The 24,441-nt window shown below is 38.7% G+C and overlaps 1 protein-coding gene and 2 long non-coding RNA genes across 6 annotated transcripts in view; 2 read left to right on the top strand and 1 right to left on the bottom strand.

Annotated features, from left to right (window-relative positions):
• Nucleotides 1-24,441, bottom strand: part of LOC134658020 (nucleolar protein 4) — a 184,414-nt gene that overhangs the window by 114,796 nt on the left and 45,177 nt on the right. The window lies entirely within an intron of this gene.
• LOC134658048 (uncharacterized) lies at nucleotides 9,000-9,411 on the top strand. Its single transcript, XR_010097678.1, has 2 exons — nucleotides 9,000-9,056; nucleotides 9,130-9,411. It is a non-coding gene; the product is annotated as an uncharacterized LOC134658048 (long non-coding RNA).
• On the top strand, nucleotides 17,954-18,649 carry LOC134658043 (uncharacterized). The gene is made up of 2 exons (XR_010097672.1): nucleotides 17,954-18,174; nucleotides 18,511-18,649. It is a non-coding gene; the product is annotated as an uncharacterized LOC134658043 (long non-coding RNA).

The raw sequence follows: 24,441 nt of genomic DNA, 5'->3' as shown, positions 1-24,441 counted from the left end.
TACTAAAATTGTAAATAACAGTTGCTAGGCAACTATGTAATTTGTAGGAAAAGGTCTCGAGAAAATGTAGAGAAAGTACGCAAATAGGTAACCTCTTTAATAGTGATAGACACGATTCTGTACTATAGTTGGTCAAACCAAATTGTCAGTAAATAAGAACAAAACAAACTATACTCATCCTTTACTTTTGGGTGCTAGTACTAGTGTAAGACAAAGACAGTATGATTCTCTCTGTCTATGTTTGAAATGAGACAGTCCTTTGACAAACTATAATTGAGTAATAGGATTGCCCATTGCTTTCTATTACTTTATCGACATTTATGAATTATAATAAACCTTTGAAGTTATGTGTTCTTATGCTCTAAAACGTATAAACACGGTTGTAAATCTGAGATACATAAGCAGCAGAGTATGAATTTAAGCTTCATATCGTTTAATAATAAACTACAGTTCGCAAACGTAACGGGAATCAAAATTATTTTGTGTTAAACATTGGCATAGGCAATAATACCCATGGGAAGGGATTAAATACCTACACTCAATTTACTTATCCATAACTGTTTGAACTCACCAGACGTTTTTTCATAAAATACCTTTACTTGTGGGCTTACCACCACTATGTAATTGCTTGTGCATGAAATTATTTGCTTCAGCTTATTTTCTTCTGTGGGAATAGGGCAAAGGGAGAGGTCGGAAAATCGTAGCATTTTGGAAGTACACCTCCACCTTTTTCTGACCACTTCTGATGACGAGGAGAGATAAACGATCATGTTAATTAGAGATGCTCAATGTACGGCATAGGTAAAACGATAGATTTCATAAAATATTAATTATAGGAATGTAGTGAGGTTGACTGCGATACTTTTCCAATTCAAATCTGACTGACGGTTCCACTCAGGATGCCATCTCATTTCGGGCTGTCCTCAAAATCAGCCAGGAACCAATCCATTAAAGAAGCTGTTCAGGTCATTCATATAAAAGTCACTGTATCGCAGTCAAACACACTCAAGCATAGACTATTTCAATACTTGACATTCCATCAAACGCAACCGTCATAAATTCATAATAGACGGTCTGCGACATATATATTAATCAGTGGGTAATACCGGTTATTTTGCAATAGTAAACTCTATGATACCGGAAATAGGACCGAACTTATAGGCCCGTCCGTTCTTACACCACCAGGTAAAAAAAGAATGCTGTCAATTTATTTTTCACCTCAGCAGCTCGAACAAGGGTACTTTGATTCTTAAAAACAGTGAGCAAAATGCGATTTTGCTCACTGAGTGAGACAAAATGACATTCAAGTGACCTTTATAGTCAAATGTCATTTCAACATGCGGGGTCTAATAAAAGTTCGAAATACTTGGGTTCTATTATCTCTGTCCCTTTCACACTGTTAGCAAAAAGAAACAGACAAAAAAAGTTAAAACGACATTCAACAGTATATTCACGGTTTATAATAGACCCCCGAAAAACTTCAGACCGCATCGTTCCAAACCACGTACGAGTATGAATTCTTAATAATTAATAAATAAAAATCAAGTTTAAGATTTGATAAAAACTGATAAAATACTATATTTTAGGTATTTTATTGTACAATTAAAATAACGAACTCAAAAAATACACAGATCATCACGCAAAATTAATTATTTTACTTTTAAGAATTTCTACCATAGTTGACAAATAGTACGTATCCGCAATTCGGACCGTATCTTACAAAGATTTTTTTTACAAAAAAAGTTTGAAGTGTCAGTTAATGTTTGTTATTTCTATATTATTTTAATGTAATTTATTATTACGTTTTGTTTTTGTGTTCCATTGCGGTAATTAAACTTAATTGTTTGTATATCTTAAGAAAACATGAGTGCAGGTATTAAGTGATGAACAAGGATTACATTTTTCAAGTTGTCTAATAGGTATGTTCTCACTGCGCTGAGGTGAAAAATGTTGTGTACTACACGAGATCAAAGTTATTTACATCTCGTGCGCTTTTGAGTCCCTTACTACGCTCAAGATTCTAAATTAGATTCACTCGCTACGCTCGTGAATCTATTATAGAATCTTTCGCTTGCACGGGACTCAAAATAAGCACTCGAAGAAATATCAAACTTTGATCACTTGTTGTACAAATAACTATTGTTTCCTATATTTAAACACCCATTACACGCTCATTATGACGTCTAGAAAGATAATAAAATTCTATTATATAGAGCATTTCATCGAACGAGCGAGCGAAGCGAAGCGAAGTTCTTACATTCGACTTTGAACACACGGCTGGCTAGGGGCACGTCCCGGCATTTCAATGTTTTTAAGCTGAACTTTCAGAGGATAGTTTGATACTCAATAACTTAAGTAAATTTATTCTAATTTAAATAAAATTGGGTGAACGTATAGTCGAGGGCATTATATTTTAGTCATTAAATTTTGAGCTGGCTTGAACAAGAGGTTATTGAGCTAGAAGAGCTTAAAATGCTAAAAAGCCATTTGTGAGGGGTCTTGCTATTCTGGTCATGTTAATTGCAAGAAAGTATGGTCGAGTTTGGTATCAAATGAAAGTGCTCGGTTTACACATTTATAATATTGTTTTTTTAAAGATTTTTTTTTAAATTATGACAATTTTGGAATCCAAGATGGCGGCCATGCACTGTCATTAAATCATAATGGATATCATTTTATAGGTTTTAGGGGGCGCAGATTTCGAAAATGATGATCATTTTGGATTCCAAAATGGCGGCCATGCAGTATGTCATAAAAGTCGTCATGGATATCGTTTTATAGGTTTTAGGAGGCGCAGATTTTGAAAATGATGACCATTTTGGATTCCAAGATGGCGGCCATCCAGTATGTCATAAAAGTCGTCATGGATGTCGTTTTATAGGTATTAGGGGGCGCAGATTCCGAAAATGATGACCATTTTGGATTCCAAAATGGCGACCATGCAGTATGTCATTAAAGTCGTCATGGATGTCGTTTTATAGGTTTTGAGGGGCGCAGATTTCGAAAATGATGACTATTTTGGATTCCAAAATGGCGGCCATGCACTATGTCATAAAAGTCGTCATTGATGTCGTTTTATATGTTTTAGGGGGCACAGATTTCGAAAATGATGACCATTTTAGATTCCAAGATGGCGGCCATGCTCTATGTCATAAAAGTCGTCATGGATGTCGTTTTATCGGTTTTAGGGGGCGCAGATTTCGAAAATGATGACCATTTTAGATTCCAAGATGGCGGCCATGCAGTATGTCATAAAAGTCGTCATGGATGTCGTTTTATAGGTTATAGGGGGCTCAGATTTCGAAAATGATGACTATTTTGGAATCCAAGATGGTGGCCATGCACTATGTCATAAAAGTCGTCATGGATGTCGTTTTATAGGTTTTAGGGGGCGCAGATTTCGAAAAAGATGACCATTTTGAAATCCAAAATGGCGGCCATGCAGTATGTCATAAAAGTCGTCATGGATGTCGTTTTATAGGTTTTAGGGGGCGCAGGTTTCGAAAATGATGACCATTTTGGAATCCAAAATGGCGGCCATGCAGTATGCCATAAAAGTCGTCATGGATGTCGTTTTATAGGTTTTAGGGGGCCCCGATTTCGAAAATGATGACCATTTTGGAATCCAAAATGACGGCCATGCAGTATGTCATAAAAGTCGTCATGGATGTCGTTTTATAGGTTTTGGGGGGCGCAGATTTCGAAAATGATGACCATTTTGGATTCCAAGATGGCGGCCATGCAGTATTTCATAAAAGTCGTCATGGATGTCGTTTTATAGATTATAGGGGGCGCAGATTTCGAAAATGATGACCATTTTGGATTCCAAAATGGCGGACTTGCACTATGACATAAAAGTCGTCATGGATGTCGTTTTATAGGTTTTAGGGGGCCCCGATTTCGAAAATGATGACCATTTTGGAATCCAAAATGACGGCCATGCAGTACGTCATAAAAGTCGTCATGGATGTCGTTTTATAGGTTTTAGAGGGCGCAGATTTCGAAAATGATGACCATTTTGGATTCCAAGATGGCGGCCATCCAGTATTTTATAAAAGTCGTCATGGATGTCGTTTTATAGATTATAGGGGGCGCAGATTTCGAAAATCATGACTATTTTGGAATCCAAGATGGCGGCCATGCACTATGTCATAAAAGTCGTCATGGATGTCGTTTTATAGGTTTTAGGGGGCGCAGATTTCGAAAAAGATGACCATTTTGAAATCCAAAATGGCGGCCATGCAGTATGTCATAAAAGTCGTCATGGATGTCGTTTTATAGGTTTTAGGGGGCGCAGGTTTCGAAAATGATGACCATTTTGGAATCCAAAATGGCGGCCATGCAGTATGCCATAAAAGTCGTAATGGATGTCGTTTTATAGGTTTTAGGGGGCCCCGATTTCGAAAATGATGACCATTTTGGAATCCAAAATGACGGCCATGCAGTATGTCATAAAAGTCGTCATGGATGTCGTTTTATAGGTTTTGGGGGGCGCATATTTCGAAAATGATGACCATTTTGGATTCCAAGATGGCGGCCATGCAGTATTTCATAAAAGTCGTCATGGATGTCGTTTTATAGATTATAGGGGGCGCAGATTTCGAAAATGATGACCATTTTGGATTCCAAAATGGCGGACTTGCACTATGACATAAAAGTCGTCATGGATGTCGTTTTATAGGTTTTAGGGGGCCCCGATTTCGAAAATGATGACCATTTTGGAATCCAAAATGACGGCCATGCAGTACGTCATAAAAGTCGTCATGGATGTCGTTTTATAGGTTTTAGAGGGCGCAGATTTCGAAAATGATGACCATTTTGGATTCCAAGATGGCGGCCATCCAGTATTTTATAAAAGTCGTCATGGATGTCGTTTTATAGATTATAGGGGGCGCAGATTTCGAAAATCATGACTATTTTGGAATCCAAGATGGCGGCCATGCACTGTGTCATAAAAGTCGACATGGATGTCGTTTTATAGATTTTGGGGGGCGCAGATTTCGAAAATTATGACCATTTTGGATTCCAAAATATTGGCCATGCACTATGTCATAAAAGTCGTCATGGATGGCGTTTTATAGGTTTTAGGGGGCGCAGATTTCGAAAATGATGACCATTTTGAATTCCAAGATGGCTGCCATGCAGTATGTCATAACAGTCGTCATGGATGTCGTTTTATAGGTTTTAGAGGGCGCAGATTTCGAAAATGATGACCATTTTGGATTCCAAGATGGCGGCCATCCAGTATTTTATAAAAGTCGTCATGGATGTCGTTTTATAGATTATAGGGGGCGCAGATTTCGAAAATCATGACTATTTTGGAATCCAAGATGGCGGCCATGCACTGTGTCATAAAAGTCGACATGGATGTCGTTTTATAGATTTTGGGGGGCGCAGATTTCGAAAATTATGACCATTTTGGATTCCAAAATATTGGCCATGCACTATGTCATAAAAGTCGTCATGGATGGCGTTTTATAGGTTTTAGGGGGCGCAGATTTCGAAAATGATGACCATTTTGAATTCCAAGATGGCTGCCATGCAGTATGTCATAACAGTCGTCATGGATGTCGTTTTATAGGTTTTAGGAGGCCCCGATTTCGAAAATGATGACCATTTTGAAATCCAAAAAGACGGCCATGCAGTATGTCATAAAAGTCGTCATGGATGTCGTTTTATAGGTTTTAGGGGGCGCAGATTTCGAAAAACATGACCATTTTGGATTCCAAGATGGCGGCCATGCAGTATTTCATAAAAGTCGTCATGGATGTCGTTTTATAGATTATAGGGGGCGCAGATTTCGAAAATGATGACCATTTTGGATTCCAAAATGGCGGACTTGCACTATGAAATAAAAGTCGTCATGGATGTCGTTTTATAGGTTTTAGGGGGCCCCGATTTCGAAAATGATGACCATTTTGCAATCCAAAATGACGGCCATGCAGTATGTCATAAAAGTCGTCATGGATGTCGTTTTATAGGTTTTAGGGGGCGCAGATTTCGAAAATGATGACCATTTTGGATTCAAAGATGGCGGCCATGCAGTATTTTATAAAAGTCGTCATGGATGTCGTTTTATAGATTATAGGGGGCGCAGATTTCGAAAATGATGACTATTTTGGAATCCAAGATGGCGGCCATGCACTGCGTCATAAAAGTCGTCATGGATGTCGTTTTATAGATTTTGGGGGGCGCAGATTTCGAAAATTATGACCATTTTGGATTCCAAAATATCGGCCATGCACTATGTCATAAAAGTCGTCATGGATGTCGTTTTATAGGTTTTAGGGGGCGCAGATTTCGAAAATGATGACCATTTTGGATTCCAAGATGGCGGCCAGGCAGTATTTCATAAAAGTCGTCATGGATGTCGTTTTATAGATTATAGGGGCGCAGATTTCGAAAATGATGACCATTTTGGATTCCAAAATGGCGGACTTGCACTATGACATAAAAGTCGTCATGGATGTCGGTTTATAGGTTTTAGGGGGCCCCGATTTCGAAAATGATGACCATTTTGGAATCCAAAATGACGGCCATGCACTATGTCATAAAAGTCGTCATAGATGTCGTTTTATAGGTTTTAGGGGGCGCAGATTTCGAAAATGATGACCATTTTGAATTCCAAGATGGCTGCCATGCAGTATGTCATAACAGTCGTCATGGATGTCGTTTTATATGTTATAGGGGGCTCAGATTTCGAAAATGATGACTATTTTGGAATCCAAGATGGCGGCCATGCACTATGTCATAAAAGTCGTGATGGATGTCGTTTTATAGATTATAGGGGGCGCAGTTTTCGAAAATGATGACTATTTTGGAATCCAAGATGGCAGCCATGCACTATGTCATAAAAGTCGTCATGGATGTCGTTTTATAGGTTTAGGCCCGGCGCAAATTTCGAAAATGATGACTATTTTGGAATCCAAGATGGCGGCCATGCACTATGTCATAAAAGTCGTCATGGATGTCGTTTTATAGGTCATGGTCATCATATTCGAAATCTGCGCACCTGTTTCAAATAAGATATAGATGCATCCTAGTAAGTCAACAACATCTATATCTACTATCGAAATGTACTTTTGATAGTAGTAGTACGAAATGTAATCTGAAAGGAATCAAGTAATGCATTCCTGTAATGAGGAATCGACATTGATTCCAATTACTAGTAATTGTAATATTCGAGAAATTGATTCCTGATTCCTCAAATGGAATTGTACTTAGTAATTCGGTATTGTTACATTACAAAGTACCTAATCTGGGAATCGGTAATCAGATTAAAAAGTAATTTCAAGTAATCGTGGAATCAGGATTCAATTACGTAATGCCCATCTTGGACTAAGTAGCACTGCTTTCAATTGATCTTTTTGACGAACCGCGAGTTCTCAGTTCGGGGCGAACTACTAGTTATTATCAATTCTGTAATTGAATCATGTCCATACCCTATCCACAAGCTGAGAAAAAAAATCAAATCCAACATCATCTCAACCCACCTAAAAACGTCCGAAACTTACCCGAACTCACCTTACTGGTTACTATTATAACAGTTATATTATGTATCTTTTATTGAGGTGTGCAATAAGGAGTATTGTATTGTATTTTATTTTAAATTTCGTAAATATAATTCTTCCCTCCGACTTATGTATTTGGGAGGTACGAAAGCGTTATATTATGCAGTCAAATAATATTGATTGTATTAGCAATGGGCACGTGACTTCAAGTTATCCCAGGACTTAATTAATATGGGTGTAATATCATGATACGGACACCATAATTATGTCGGTGTTTTTGCAAATTAGGTCACTAAAGAAAGAAATGCCTACGGCAACCCTGCACGCGCTCACATGTGTTCGAGCGGCGGAGCGGGCGCTTTTGAGACTTCTGTTTACCCCCGGGTCGGAGCTACACAGACACACACAGCTTTCACTTAAACACCAACTCTCACTGCTGACAATAAGGTTCATTTCACAACAGCAGACACCTTCTAGATATCAATTACTTCCTTCTCAACTCAATATCTCCGTTCCACGGTGTAATGTCATATGTACTATATTTCAAGCACACTAAGGTTGCTTTTAAGTCTACGGTAAATAACAAGGTAAGAGTTTGGGATGGTAAGCATTCTAAACATGTGTCCTATATTGCGGCCACTCTTATTATGAGTGGAGTAGAGCTCAGCATACAATAGTGAGATACGACAAAAGTGTCAGCATATGTCACGCTGTAAATGTGTTGACATGTGTTAATTTGATTACTGCTAGTAGGTCAATGGATAATGCTCTTTCTGTTTTCAGGTGTACGCATAATTTTAAGCCAGTGACGATATTATTAACTCTGTCAATAATATAATGTATGTATGTGTCTATGTATTATAATGTTGTTAGTTTATTAGTTAGTTAGTTTATTAATGGATCATACAATACGAGTCAAAGCTGGAATTGCCCTCTGAAAAAGCAACCGGTATGTACAGTTTAAAAAAATATGATTTTTTGAAGGCTAATTACTCCAGACACTTAATATGATGTATCTTTTAAAACGAATTAAAAAACTATTCGATAGCCCACAGAAATGTAATCAAACACTAACGCACGACACACTAACGTACATGTGGTGAAAATATATAAGTTCTAGAGATATACACAGAGCCGTATAAGACCATTCTCCTGTCGCACGAGATACCTGCCGTCCCACCCGACCGGATGGGCCGCCGGCCGCGAATAACTTTATATTGTCAGATAACAGCCACAATGACGCCCGCCATTGTATTTTATTTTAATGCGATCCTCACACGGCATACTTAATACTTACTGAGTCCACCTTAAAAATTAAGTTACAAGCTTTCTGTTTATTGAAGTTAACTAAAGGCACATGTAATAAATTGAGGGACAGCAAACACTCACTACATGTCGTTTCTGGAAATAGAGAAATGATAAACACATTAGGTTTTTTTTTGTCTTCTAAGTAGATCTGTTATTTCGCTCTTTCAGAGTGCTACATAGATGTTATCATTATCACTTTCAGCTACAGCAGTACAAAGAGCAAGCAAAAGGCTGCCTGTCTATTCAGTATTCACACTTCACAGCCAGGCTATGTTCGCAAATGAGGCAAAACACAAACTATTGATACTAGGTACACAATGATGTTCGCCTTCTACGAGTACGTACTCAATTCGCGCTTTCACAGCACTGCATATACATAACGCCGTACCTACATATAGCTAGAGAACTGTGTACTAGCTAGTATACGGCTGGCTATCTCGTTACACAGCCTATAAATCGGGCGTCGCGCGGCGTCGCGTTACAAGTGCCCCCTCCGGCAGCGCGCTAATGACGTACTTGTTCCCGGCCCCGGCGCGGATCGGCGAGTAGTTCGCGCCGAATTTTACACTGAATACAGTGAATACTGTGTTTACCGTCGTCAAACGTAAAATGTATGCGCTGGTAAATTAAAGGAAATAATTAAAAAATATTTGGAATTCAATCACCGCTTCAACTACTTTGTTTTGACAGAATTAATGAGGAATGACAAAATTGACACCAACCCTAGCTTAAGATCAAAAATAAATAAAGAGGAATAATTAACCATTATTCTTGAAGTCAATTATCAAGTGCAGAAGACATTAAATTACCTTAATGTTAATCGTAAGTATGCTTGCATAATGCACGCTTATGATGTTTTCGGCCAAAAGCACATCCCGGTTATCTACTACCCACCCCAAGGGTGCCGCCCAGAGGATTATATTTGTAGTATAGAAATATAGCACTCCTTGTCGGCGCCGCAAGAACAATGCGTCCGGGACGCCGCCGAGCGGAAGCGCCTCCGACTCCACTTTTATTTACTCTATTTATCCCGCGAGAACTCGCACCGTTTTATTTAATTCCTGGCAGCCTAAAGGCTGCATCGCTATCTCGGTAGCTGCGTGATAAAAACGGGCAAATCGGAGATCATTTTCGTGTTATCTTGAAGTGTATTCAAGTGACTTTGAAGGCACGGAACTAACTCAATATCGATATCGACGTTTTAATACAATGCATCCCACTTTTTTACAAACATTATAAAGTGCCACACAAACGAGGAGTGCAAATTATAAAAAGCGGCCAAGTGCGAGTCGGACTCGCCCATGAAGGGTTCCGTATTTAGGCGATTTATGACGTATAAAAAAAAACTACTTACTAGATCTCGTTCAAACCAATTTTCGGTGGAAGTTTACATGGTAATGTACATCATATATTTTTTTTAGTATTATCATTCTCTTATTTAAGAAGTTACAGGGGGGGGGGGGACACACATTTTACCACTTTGGAAGTGTCTCTCGCGCAAACTATTCAGTTTAGAAAAAAATGATATTTGAAACCTCAATATCATTTTTGAAGACCTATCCATAGATACCCCACACGTATGGGTTTGATGAGAAAAAAATTTTTGAGTTTCAGTTCGAAGTTTGGGGAACCCCAAAAATTTATTGTTTTTTTTTCTATTTTTGTGTGAAAATCTTAATGCGGTTCACAGAATACATCTACTTACCAAGTTTCAACAGTATAGTTCTTATAGTTTCGGAGAAAAGTGGCTGTGACATACGGACGGACAGACAGACGGACAGACGGACAGACGGACAGACAGACAGACAGACAGACATGACGAATCTATAAGGGTTCCGTTTTTTGCCATTTGGCTACGGAACCCTAAAAACGTCTGAAATGAAAATTGTAATATGGAAAAATAAAGCTATTAATCCCATTTCCTCTTTTCCTTTTCAGCCTGCCGCGACGTGGAAAAAAAGGCAAAGCGACCATATTTACCGGGCGGCGCGGTACCAGGCGATCATACAGCTAGCGGTCAGTAATTATGGCGTGGCGCGCGTGGGCCGTGTCACCAGCTGCTTACTTCACGAGCATTCGAGACCGCTCTCTGAACGCTTGGGCGAAGTAGGACCAGTGTACTCTTGTTTTCAGATGACGCGTAGTTATTACGTAGTCTAAGGTCAAGTTATGCTAGATAAGGGGTCAGAGATGAATTGGAAGTGCTTTGTGGATGGGTAGGCGGCACGGCTGCAGGCTGACGACGAGTAATTTAGTGCACGCGTCGGGCGCAAATTGTGTTGGGCTTGTCGCACCGCTTGATGTTGCCGTCTTATTAGCTCATTACCTTGTATATAAGGATTTCGTGAGCGAAATTGTAAAATATACGGTGGGAATTAGGTTTTCTGGGAATCTTTCTTAACGATGATGGCTAAAGGGCAGTGGCGTAGCGTGAACTAATCTAGCCGTGCGCGAAATCGCATCTGCGAGGCTTTTTCTTTCACTGTGCCCGAAGGGGCCTCGCGCGAGGCCTCTCTTGGCGCGCGAGGCCGTGGGCGACGGCCCACTTCGCCCACGCCTAGCTACGCCACTGCTAAAGGGAGACAAAAGCCCATAAATCTATGTACATCTCTACGTAGAGTCACATACATGTTAAAACTTTGTATACGGGACGATATGTTCCAATATTATATTGACACACGTTCACAGCAAAATATGAAGCCTGTACAGAACTCACTGATAGTAAATCGGTAGCATCATTTACCTTAACATTTGAGGGCGTTTTTTTTGTTGTTGTCCCAAACACTTTTTTTTCAAATTTGGGTTTTTTTATGTTATTTCTACTCAGAATCACGAGCTCTTTCTATCCTAATAGGAGAAAAAAGTGTCCTAAGGTTTTTATTTCCATTCCGTCACCATTTTTCATAGACTTTGTATGGTGGTCGCGTAATGGAAAGATCGAAAAATGTATGGAAATTTTGGGACCGTTTTTTTCTCCTATTAGGATTTAGAGCTCGTGATTCTGAGTAGAAATAACATAATAATCCCAAATTTGAAAAAAAAGTGTTTGGGACAACAAAAAAAAGCGGCCAAGTGCGAGTCGGACTCGCCCATGAAGGGTTCCGTATTTAGGGGATTTATGACGTATTAAAAAAAAAACTACTTACTAGATCTCGTTCAAACCAATTTTCGGTGGAAGTTTGCATGGTAATGTACATCATATATTTTTTTTAGTTTTATCATTCTCTTATTTTAGAAGTTACAGGGGGGGGGGGGACACACATTTTACCACTTTGGAAGTGTCTCTCGCGCAAACTATTCAGTTTAAAAAAAATGATATTAGAAACCTCAATATCATTTTTGAAGACCTATCTATAGATACCCCACACGTATGGGTTTGATGAAAAAAAAAATATTGAGTTACAGTTCTAAAGTGTCATTCAATAGAACTTGCGAACTATGTAAACAAAACTTACTAGTAATTTGACATTTAGTGTCAATTTTAGTATGGCGGTTTGTTTACATAGTTAGCAAGTTCTATTGAATGACACTTTAAGTATGGGGAACCCCCAAAATTTATTGTTTTTTTTTTTCTATTTTTGTGTGAAAATCTTAATGCGGTTCACAGAATACATCTACTTACCAAGTTTCAACAGTATAGTTCTTATAGTTTCGGAAAAAAGTGGCTGTGACGCCTGTGACATACGGACGGACAGACAGACGGACAGACGGACAGACAGACAGACAGACAGACAGACAGACATGACGAATCCATAAGGGTTCCGTTTTTTGCCATTTGGCTACGGAACCCTAAAAACGCCCTTGAATACTCATCAAGACAGCTTTCATATCATTTCAAGCTAAGTAATCTGAATAGGATGTTACTTACTTTTCTACAGTAATTTTATGAATAGCTGAACAGTGAACTGTTCACAGAAAGCCCTTTAAAGCCGCTTGTATTTTATAGAGCTACCGGTGGCCAAGCCCTATCTCCGCCGCCCATAAACCAGGTTTCCACCATTCAGCACCATAAAACGGTGGTCACATCAAAAAGGCCGTAAATAGCGAACTGGAATAGACATTATACGGTCGGAGGTAAAAGTTTAATGCAACGAAATCATAAACTTCGTTAGTACGCCTTTATTATGCCATAAGCACAGATAGATGCATTTGAGATTAAATTGAATTACTTGCATTTATTCGTATAAGAATAAATAAACTAGCAAAATGTATGTTTATGACAATTATTTTAACGAATCCCCGCGATTTCTTGTGCGTAGAATATGATTTTCGTGTAAGTAATATCTCTATGACCTCTATGTCCTACCCGGACAGTAATAAACTATTAACATCATCTAAATCGATTCAGTGGTTTTTTAAGCGTGATGAGGTCACAGACAGACAGACAGAGTTGCTTTGGAATTTATAATATAAATTTATACTAATATAGTAGAGATAATAAGGGTTGAAAGTTCTTTTCTATAATATTTTCTGATTGTTTCAATAAATCAGGTAAATCTTCGCTTTAGCCATCTTTAGCTAACCTTCTAAGCAAGATTTTATCGCTATCATAGAAGGTAAGGTAAGCTTAGGTACTTAGACACTTAGAAAGTCTGAAAACTTAAGAAAATTCTGATGAAATCGCATCAGGCAATCCTAAAAAGGCCTACATTACATGGTTCCCCTCTAGAGCTGTTGTGTCCCCTTTGTGTTATCTTTGCTTAAGTAATACTAAGTAAGCAGGAACAATTTTTTCAGGTTGGATACTCGAGTGTGTTGCTGGTTCCTTCAGACATCCTCATAAAGAGGGACAGAGTCACTAGCCTTGACTACCTACTAAGTAAGAGCAAGCAAATTACAAAACGCCTAAAATCTACAGCCTTCATGTCACCCGTAGACCCCCAGACTTGATAACAGGCTAAACTGAGCACTTATCGTTACGGCGCGAAGGAATCAATCAATCAGCAGGCACCAGGGGGCCAGAGTCGGCGGGCGTAATGAGCGAGGCGTTAGGGGCGCGGCGACTGGGCCATTAAGTTGAGGCAGCGCTGAGTGGGGGCGGCAGCGGAAAGCGGGCACGCTAGCTGCTCGTTGAGGGAAATTGCGCGTTGCCTGACGAGCTAGCTTAATCGTTTTCATGCCTGACACAAATTAGTCGTACTTTACTAAAAAGCACGAGAGTGAGACAAGGAACGAATGTTTTATGTTTTATATAAACAGGGTGACAATCGCTTGCGTTACGACACTTTACGACAACGAAATGCTTTTTTTTTTTTTTCAATTTATTTGGGACAAAAAACAGTAACACACAGGGTTAAGACACAGAAATAGAATACAAAGGGTAATAATAAAGTGTGAGACCAACAACATCGTCCACAGATTACTAGATTACCTACTGATAAATCTAAAATATATAGCGCTACGTAACAACATAAAACTAAAAGTAACAAAGCTACGATTACAAAATAGGTTTGTGAATACAGTACCAAATTCATATTAGCAGGAGTAGTCTATACAATGTAACGAGCGAGTAAAAACAGTTACAACAGCATGGCCCATCGGAGCGACATTTTAATTATGTTTTGTTTGAAGCAACTGAATCAAATTATTTTTATACACATTATCAGACATCATGAAAATGTCAATTACATTAAAATACAAATTGTGACATTTAACCAGCCTGTATATGGGATCACGTTCTCCAGCGTGGGTGCGGCAGCGCGAGTCTGCAAACAGCTGGTGCTTGCGGCCTTGCGCGCAGCGCGCTCCCGCGCCCGCGTCGGTACGCGATAGCTAATAGCGCCGCTCAGGCTGGGACAGTCGAATTTGTTGTGGCAAAGGTTATATAGGACCATCGCATCCAGGAGGAGGCGTCGGTTTTGTAAGTTGAGTAATTTGTACGTATCGAGAAGCTGTTGGTAACTTAAACGCTAACGGTAACATCGGAAATGCATGGCACGCAAGAATTTCTTTTGAACAGTCTCTATTGAGCTTTTGTACTTATTGTAGAAAGGATTCCATATCGACACGGCGTATTCAATTTGTGACCTAACCAGCGACTTATATAAATAGAGGTAAGTTGAGGGTTGTTTAAAATCCATTCCGAGACGCATAATAAGACCGTACATTTTATATGCTTTACCGATGATATGGCTGATATGACAATCTAAATGTAGTTTTGAGTCTAAATTGACACCAAGATCTTTTTTCACCAAGAGACTTTTTCGAGAGTCGATCCGCTAAGGGTGTAGGAAGTGGGAAAGGCGTGGGGTTTCTTGGTAAAAGTAATTTGTTTACATTTAGGCAAGCTGAAACCCAATTTATTTTTATGACAATACTCGCTGAGTCTGTTTAAATCACTTTGGGATTTGAGACGGTCCTCTTCGTTTTCAACAATATGGTAGATTTTAAGATCATCGGCGTAGAGTAGAAAGTTACAAAATTTAAAACAACTGTCTATGTCATTAATGAATAGAGTGAATAACAAAGGCCCTAATATAGATCCTTGTGGGACTCCAGAAGTTACATGGTCTTTGTGTCTCTCTATCACTGTTGCATATTAGTGCGACGTACTCGACGTAGTATGGAGCGTAATCGATTTGAACGTTGGCTACGCGCCATATGGACCGTGTTACTGGTACAAGAAGATTATTAAAGTCAGGCATGGCACACGATGCATAAATCACTCGTCGATTTCTGATAATTAGTGTCAATGAGCTTGCGATTAGTTTTTCATTGCACAGTTCATTTCTTAGAGCTACGCCCGGATTAGTTCGTAGCGAATAAATGTAAAATTCTTTGTAGCGCTTTTCCGCGAAACTTTTTCATACTGCTCAAACAATATTATTTATTTATATGCCGCTTAAATGAGATTAAATTAAATCAGTGTTAACAAAAACACTATTTTAACGTTCTTGCTATTGTAGTGTTAGCCCGATATCTCCGTTAAATTTACTCGTAATTACGGCAAGCTCCATTTCTTGATTAACTAATAGGCATTGTTAATATTTGAAATTATTTTATGTAGAGGCAAGTACAAAATAGGAATGGGGTCCCAGCGCGCATAAGTTTTTCGCAGAAATCGCGAAGCGTCTGGTTGACGTAACTGGTGACCGAAGAGCTGGCGGCTACCTCGCACAACGTATCAGCATTGCGATACAGCGAGGAAATGTCGCCAGCATCCTTGGTACAATGCCTCAAGGGCCTATTTTAAATTTAAGCTAGTTTTTAATTTCTTTTAGTAATACACTGTATATATCTTGTTTGTAAATAAATGATTATATTATAAAGAGAAATATAGGTAGTAGGTCAGCACTGTGTCATGGGCTTTATGGGCAAACGTTGGCTCAGGCGGAAATCTGGTGAGAATAGACAGACGCGATGCTCTATGTACGATTAATACGTGGAACCGTCGACGCAAAAAGGAAATTATTTCGCTCTATCTACTTATACATACGGGTATATTCCTATTACCTACTCATCCTTAAATTAGAGTAATTTTAGTGTATAATGTAAGGAATTGTGGAACTGTTTCAAAATGTCTGTTTTCGTAAGGCCACGTATTATTGGCATATTTAAGTCGTGCCAACTTGGTGATGGGAGGTGAGACTGAACCATTTTGCTATATATTTTTCGTAACCTTTTAATTTAATTTTAGTGTACAACATGAGACTCTTTATGGCAGTAAGAACGCATACATATCCCTAATATCCATACTTGACGTAGCACACTACAACTTAGCTAGATCCCACTCAATCTACCTAAGATTTTTACAAACACAAATACAGAATACAGAACAAATATTAACATTAACCTAGAGTTAAACTAATACAATCTACCCCCTATGTAAAACTTACAAGCAGCATACCAAAGTACAAACACACCAAGCCACAAGCTACGTAAGTATACGTCAGTATAACTTTCCCCCGAAGGATTTCCCGCGTCGCGTCAAGTGGCGGGAAAAATTACGGACGTCGAGGGGACATCGTGAGATTACAGGCTCCGTATTCCCATTAACTTTGACAAACCAGTATTACTTTGACTTGTATACGTATAAGAACTTAAGTGCCCGGAGATCATGAAATATTGGTTCTTTTTGATGTTTGGAAGCGAAGGAAAAAGAGTGGCTACTTGATGGCATTAGTATACGGATTATACAACTTGTACGTTTGTAACCGAATTATGGTGCGGTTTGGTGCGGCTTGTACTTATACTGCGATTTTGTTTGTGACGTACTTATCGTGTTTTACATTTCATATGATGTAGGTACTTATAGCCGAAAATATATTCGATTATGATTTTGAAAAGGTACCTGCGATGTTTTTACTACTTATTTGTAAACTCCTTGACAATGGGTGCATTTTTGTTCAAATAATCCATAACAACAGGTCTTCGGATTATCAAATTTAGGTATACATCATGTTTACGTACGTACCTATCTAGCTATTGTACGAGTAGTAAGGTATTTGTAATATAACTAAGTGCTAGCGTAGTTAGAGTTACTTTGGATATAAAGTAGGTAGGCATAGCAACAGCCTACATTGATCAATCCCGAATTAGCCGAATTTCCCCAGTAGGTATCGGTTTTCCCGCTAGAGAGCTAACCTCGAGCTCGACGTCGACGCGATCATCTGCCAGATACATACTTAAGCACGTTCGCCGGGCCCGCGGTTCTGCGTAATTTTTCCTGCCCTAGAAAGAAATCAGGGTTTTGCGTAATGATACCGTTATCTTCTGTGATTCACTGTGTACCATGGTAAGTATATGTTAGGTTTATTTTTCGTGTAGTTGTGTTTATTGTGCTTATTTCTGAGATTAGAAGTGTTTATATTGTTGGCGTTTCTGAATAAAATATGTCGATTAGTAATTTGTTACGTATGTACACTTTATGAATTCGTTAATTATATTTCGTCAGCGTATTTTGCAACCCCTGCACATTGGACCAAGTAATAATCTAGTAATAAATCGAAATACACTTGCCACTTGCACCATCTAGGGTTAGCCACTACCTATTTATCCGTTAGTGACATTAAATAAAAGCGGCCAAGTGCGAGTCGGACTCGCCCATGAAGGGTTCCGTATTTAGGCGATTTAAGACCTATAAAAAAAAACTACTTACTAGATCTCGTTCAAACCAATTTTCGGTGGAAGTTTACATGGTAATGTACATCATATATTTTTTTTAGTTTTATCATTCTCTTATTTTAGAAGTTACAGGGGGGGGGGGGGGACACACATTTTACCACTTTGGAAGTGTCTCTCGCGCAAACTATTCAGTTTAGAAAAAAATGATATTAGAAACCTCAATATCATTTTTGAAGACCTATCCATAGATACCCCACACGTATGGGTTTGTTGAAAAAAAAAATTTTTTTGAGTTTCAGTTCGAAGTATGGGGAACCCCAAAAATTTATTGTTTTTTTTCTATTTTTGTGTGAAAATCTTAATGCGGTTCACAGAATACATCTACTTACCAAGTTTCAACAGTATAGTTCTTATAGTTTCGGAGGAAAGTGGCTGTGACATACGGACGGACAGACAGACGGACAGACGGACAGACGGACAGACGGACAGACGGACAGACGGACAGACAGACAGACAGACAGACATGACGAATCTATAAGGGTTCCGTTTTTTGCCATTTGGCTACGGAACCCTAATAAAAAGCGGCCAAGTGCGAGTCGGACTCGCCCATGAAGGGTTCCGTATATAGGCGATTTATGACGTTTTAAAAAAAAACTACTTACTAGATCTCGTTCAAACCAATTTTCGGTGGAAGTTTACATGGTAATGTACATCTTATTTTTTTTTTAGTTTTATCATTCTGTTATTTTAGAAGTTACAGGGGGGGGGGGACACATTTTACCACTTTGGAAGTGTCTCTCGCGCAAACTATTTAGTTTAGAAAAAAATGATATTAGAAACCTCAATATCATTTTTGAAGACCTATCCATAGATACCCCACACGTATGGGTTTGATGAAAAAAAAATTTGAGTTTCAGTTCTAAGTATGGGGAACCCCAAAAATTTATTGTTTTTTTTTTCTATTTTTGTGTGAAAATCTTAATGCGGTTCACAGAATACATCTACTTACCAAGTTTCAACAGTATAGTTCTTATAGTTTCGGAGAAAAGTGACTGTGACATACGGACGGACAGACGGACAGACAGACAGACATGACGAATCTATAAGGGTTCCGTTTTTTGCCATTTGGCTACGGAACCCTAAAAACCGGCCAAGTGCGAGTCGGACTCGCGCACGGAGGGTTCCGCACCATCAACAAAAAATTGAGCAAAACAAGCAAAACAACGGTCACCCATCCAAGTACTGACCCCGCCCGACGTTGCTTAACTTCGGTCAAAAATCACGTTTGTTGTATGGGAGCCCCACTTAAATCTTTATTTTATTCTGTTTTTAGTATTTGTTGTTATAGCGGCAACAGAAATACATCATCTGTGAAAATTTCAACTGTCTATCACGGTTCGTGAGTTTCAGCCTGTACGGATATGATGGTCGTTCTTGTCTACGTGACAGCGTGGTAAAACGGTGTCCGTCACTTTCTTTCCCACGGTGTTAAACAGTGACAGTTATTTTATCACGTGGATAAAGATGGATAAAGCTATCCATAATAGGCTGGCTGGTAACAGACGGACGGACGGACGGACGGATGGACAGCGGAGTCTTAGTAATAGGGTCCCGTTTTTACCCTTTGGGCACTGAACCCTAAAAAGTTTAACGTCAAAATTCAAATCCAAAACATACATGTATAATACCTAAGTATAACTGGGAATCCGACCCACACCGACACCGACACCGATCTGAAATTGGCCAACATTTCGCAACATTCGATTTCCGTTTCTGAATTTTTACAATCGATTCAACAATACATTGGGTAACAAATCAAAAGACTACGTTGTATGTTAGCTGTAACCAACCATCGAAACTTAGTACTTAAGCAAAGCAAAGAATACAACCCAATGTTAAACCAGAATAACGTTAGAAAATTTTATAGCAAAAAAATATGGGTACCTACACTTAAGCGTCATACTCGGCCCGGACACGGCCCGGTCTAGCGTGAGTCATCCTTTAGATAAATACGGTTTATATCGTGATTGAGAAATGTAAGAATCTATTTACCATTTTAACCAACTTCAGGAAAAAATAAACGAGGTTATTAATTTGCTAAATTCTTCATACTTATACCTATTTACGTACTTATATAGTCTGTGCGGAAAGAGAAGAGTCGTGGAATGTATTGGGCCCCATACATTCCACGACTATAGTCATACTGCATTGTGGAATAAACTGTCGCTTGCGGTATTTCTAATTCTTCCATACTCAATTCTCTACATAGCCAGCGATATGATTTGTGAAGCGAGCAGAGGGGGCCTCGGGTGATGGATAGGGTTGCCAGATCGAAAGGCGCTATTATCGGGAATTCATATCCATTTTTCGGGATTTTGGGACTTAAGTCGGGAAAAAAAGCATTCCAATTAAAGTAATTGTATCAAAAACAACGATATTTTACATTATTGGCACTACGTCAGGCCAGCTGCTCTGCCCATAGACGTTTTTACATAAAAATAGTATAAATAATTTGAGATCTTGAACAAACAAAAAAAAAATCTTCTCATTATCTACCTATATTATCATTTATCATACTTATTAGGTATCAATAATAAAAAAAATGAACTAATTTAATTCTTAGCTTGCGCTTGGCACATGTATTTTATGTTACTTTTTACCGATTTTACAATTTTTTCGCCTTTTTCACTATTTAACGTGAAGCTGTTTTTCGGGACAATTTTCACTTTGTCGGGAATCGGGAACACATGCTAAAAATCGGGAGAATCCCGCCAAATCCCGACCATCTGGCAACCCTAGTGATGGATGAAGTGTGTGCAGAGAAGGGCAGTCGAGGGAAACGACTGGCCACGTGAGGTGTCAGTAATTGCGTTAAAGCGCCACGAATATGTGTGGGCTAAGTTAGGCACTGGAGAAGTAGGAATTTTTAATGTAACTTCGCTACAACAACAGTCAAACTTGCATAGCCTATGCTATGGCCTCACGTTTAAAACTAACATAGATAAATTAGAATTGTTACAAATCCGTTTTCTAAAACTACTAGTTAATAAAAAGATACAACACAGTTGCAAAACTGACTACAGACAATTATTTAAATTATGTAAAATTTTACCAGTGGGATTAAAACTTAAATATATGTTAGCTATAAACAGTCATGGCAGCCAGGAACACAGGGATCTAGTCAAATATAGTCATAACACCAGAGCATTAACGGCGGGCAAATATGAAGTACCTAGGGTGTATAATTATTATGGCGATAGGACACTTAAGAAACGGTTACCCTATTTACTGAATACTTTGCCCGCAGACATAGTAAAAGAACCCAAAAAAAGTAGATTAAAAAAGAGTCTTAAAATGTATCTCTTGAATACACTATAGGGGAATGTGTTGCCCTATAGAGTATTCATGACATTACCTAGTATTATAACTCCCAATGTAAGCCTATTACTTATAACATAAATTTATTTAAGTATAGAATAATGCGACTCCACAGTCAAACAAATGTAGTTTTGTGGAGCTTTGTCCTTAACAAAAAAGTTGTAACTTTTGTGTAATAAATAACTAAAATAAATAATAATAATAGAGATAATCGGCGTTGATTCAGGAAAAACCAAGATGGGAGCTGTTAAAAGACTTAAAAGTCACAGAAGAGGTATAAGTATTGGAAGGATAACGGAGATTAGTAGTATCCAAGACATGATGAAAGTAACACTGATTTAAACTTTCAGGATTTTTACACTTAATCGCGTATCTAAGTGTTAAGATTAGAGAGAAGAAGTAGTTAGTGTGCAGGTTTATTAGGTACACAGTTACACACACACACCTTGCACAGTGTACACAAACTTACACCATCATCGTCACTAAACTTTCATTAAAAGTGACCCGGGCGCCATACAACAGAATAGATGTGTAATATATTGTGTATCATGACATGATCGTGACCTAAACTTGCGCTTTCATTAACATAACCTGATACAAATAAAATATAGACGGTTGGTCAGGAAACATCGCCATCGTCATCCATTTACATTTTCATTAAACGTTTTCATCTCGTGACTTAGAGATAACCATAACCAGAATGGAAGTTAATCATCAGTATCTTCACGGTCATCACAAAACATCGTCATCGTCATCCGAACATCTTGCGCTTTCATTAAAACGACCAGGGCAGCATACATCAACAGGCGCTGATCCGCGGGCGGCGGCGGCGTGTGTCGTGTCGACGCGGGCGTGACACGGGATCGGCCCGTCGCGTGCGAGCGGAGCTGCCAACTAAACCGCGCGAGCGGTCTTGATACTTGACGTTTATTCTTTTTATATAGGTATTCTTTTTTTACAAAAATACACAAACAAACTGTACAAGAACGAAGTGAGAAACATTTTTTTAATAATTATTTTGATAAAGTGTCTCTTTACATCACTACACCTTATAAAACAAAGTCCCCCGCCGCGTCAACCTGTTTGTGTGTTTGTATGGTCGCGATAAACTTTAAAAACTACTGAACGGATTTTCATCCGGTTTTCACCTAACAATAGAGTGATCCTTGAGAAAGGTTTAGGTGTACAATTTGTTAACCCGTGCGAAGCCGCGGCGGGTCGCTAGTATTTTTATATTACTTAAAAATTTCTACTACCAATACCAATGCTAATTTAAAATAAATGTTTAAGTATAACTTTAATAATCTAGACTTAAGTATACAGTCTGTATAATACATAGTACAGGTATGGCTTGCATGTTCCGCCTGTACTTACGCAGACCTCTAATAATGAAAGTAATACCAAGGATAAATTAAACTTACCATAAACTTTGTGTATACGAATTATACGCATATTACTTACACTGCTATATCAGCAGATATCACACTTTCCAGAGCTTCTAAATGTTTAGGTCGTAATAAAAATATTGGGAGGACGTGACGACGAATCGCAATGGTTTCATTTTCCCGACTCGCAGTCGTAAAGCGAGACGAGACCGTCATCGCGCGGCACGAATTTAGAATATTGACTGACTCGCTTTAAGGTAGTAAAAGGACGTTTATTGAGTTTATGTAGTACGTAGTACCTACTTCACTCATAATTGTAGAATTAATGATAAACTTAATGTCTAGATCGTAAAGTTTATCGAGTAAAATACCTAATATAGTTTGTTAAAGGACTGTCTCATTTCAAACATAGACAGAGAGAATCATACTATGTATATTTGTCTTACACTAGTACTAGCAGCACCCAAAAGAAAAGGATGAGTATAGTTTTCCTGGTTCTTACTGACTGACAAATCGGTTTGACCAACTATATGTATTACATTTTGAAAATCCGTTATTGATAAACCTTAGGAAGCCTCAGTAAAGATTTGTCTCTTTCTAAGAAACACAAATAATAAAAAATACGGGGGTTTAAAAAGGATCATCATCGACTTAGTAGTCACTCCTTCCTTATGTCACTCTAACAAGTTTAACAGCTAGCAACAGCCAATTGAATTTGGGATATGCCAAATTCTTCATGTAACACTCGCAACACCCTCTTATCTTTGTTTGTCTGATACAAATGATTCTTGCTTGATTACACCAGGTTAATTTTACCAATAGCACGTTATTAGGATTTACAATAACACACTTATAACCAACATTATCCACCGCCAAAATTCCGCTCCGTCACACATCACTAAAAACCTATACTACAAAGTACAAATCCCTGAACGATCGCCCGTAAATCCACCGCAAAGCTCGCTATACGTAGCTACACTTAGCTACAGCTAGCACATGTGCGGGCCCAGCCACACGTGAAGCTACCAACGCCTATAGCTACCCGTGCTCGGTACGTATAGTGGCAAAATGGTCTAAGCGAACGAGTTTAGGTTTTGTTTTTTATGAGCTATACGGATGGGGTCGAGGATACCATACAGGGAGTAGATATATAAGTGTAGTTAGTTCAAAAAAGCTATCATTTAATCACTTTAACCGTTTTAAAAACTACCTCGTACTAGTAAAGTGAATTCGAGGAAAAGTAAGGGAATGGTATATTAGTAGGTACTTAATGGTAATTGTATACAGGTATGGTGGTGCACTATGACTATGGGATCAACAGTAGTGACGTGTGACTGGTTACACGACTTTTGTGATCATTGGAAAATATATGTAATAATTACCTAGACTATAAATGATATCAATTTATCAATCTCTACGCGTTTTGCTCGCAGTGCAAGAAGACATTGAGAATAATAACCATATTAACCATAATTTAATTTTTAACAAGCAGAAACGTCTGAGACCGATGCTATTAATGTTATTGGCATAGCGCTGGAGTATCCATCCAGAGGCAGTGAGTTCAAGTTCTCACCCAAGACAGTATTTTTTTCACTTATAATTATTAACCATTTCAATATCACATTTTCAAAATCTTAACACGGCGCGTCGCTTCATCCGTTCTGCCATTGTCGGCGGCATATAGACGTATCGAGCGAGCATCACGACAGGACGCGGGCGCTATCGCCCCGCGGCGAGCGTCACCTTGTCACCGACCCGCTTTAATGGCTGCCGCCGCCCGTGCCCACTTGATGCTT

Source organism: Cydia amplana, chromosome 21, assembly GCF_948474715.1.
Source record: "Cydia amplana chromosome 21, ilCydAmpl1.1, whole genome shotgun sequence".
NCBI lineage: Eukaryota > Metazoa > Arthropoda > Insecta > Lepidoptera > Tortricidae > Cydia > Cydia amplana.
Note: the sequence above shows the minus strand (reverse complement) of the source record. Positions and strands in the feature narration are given on the sequence as shown.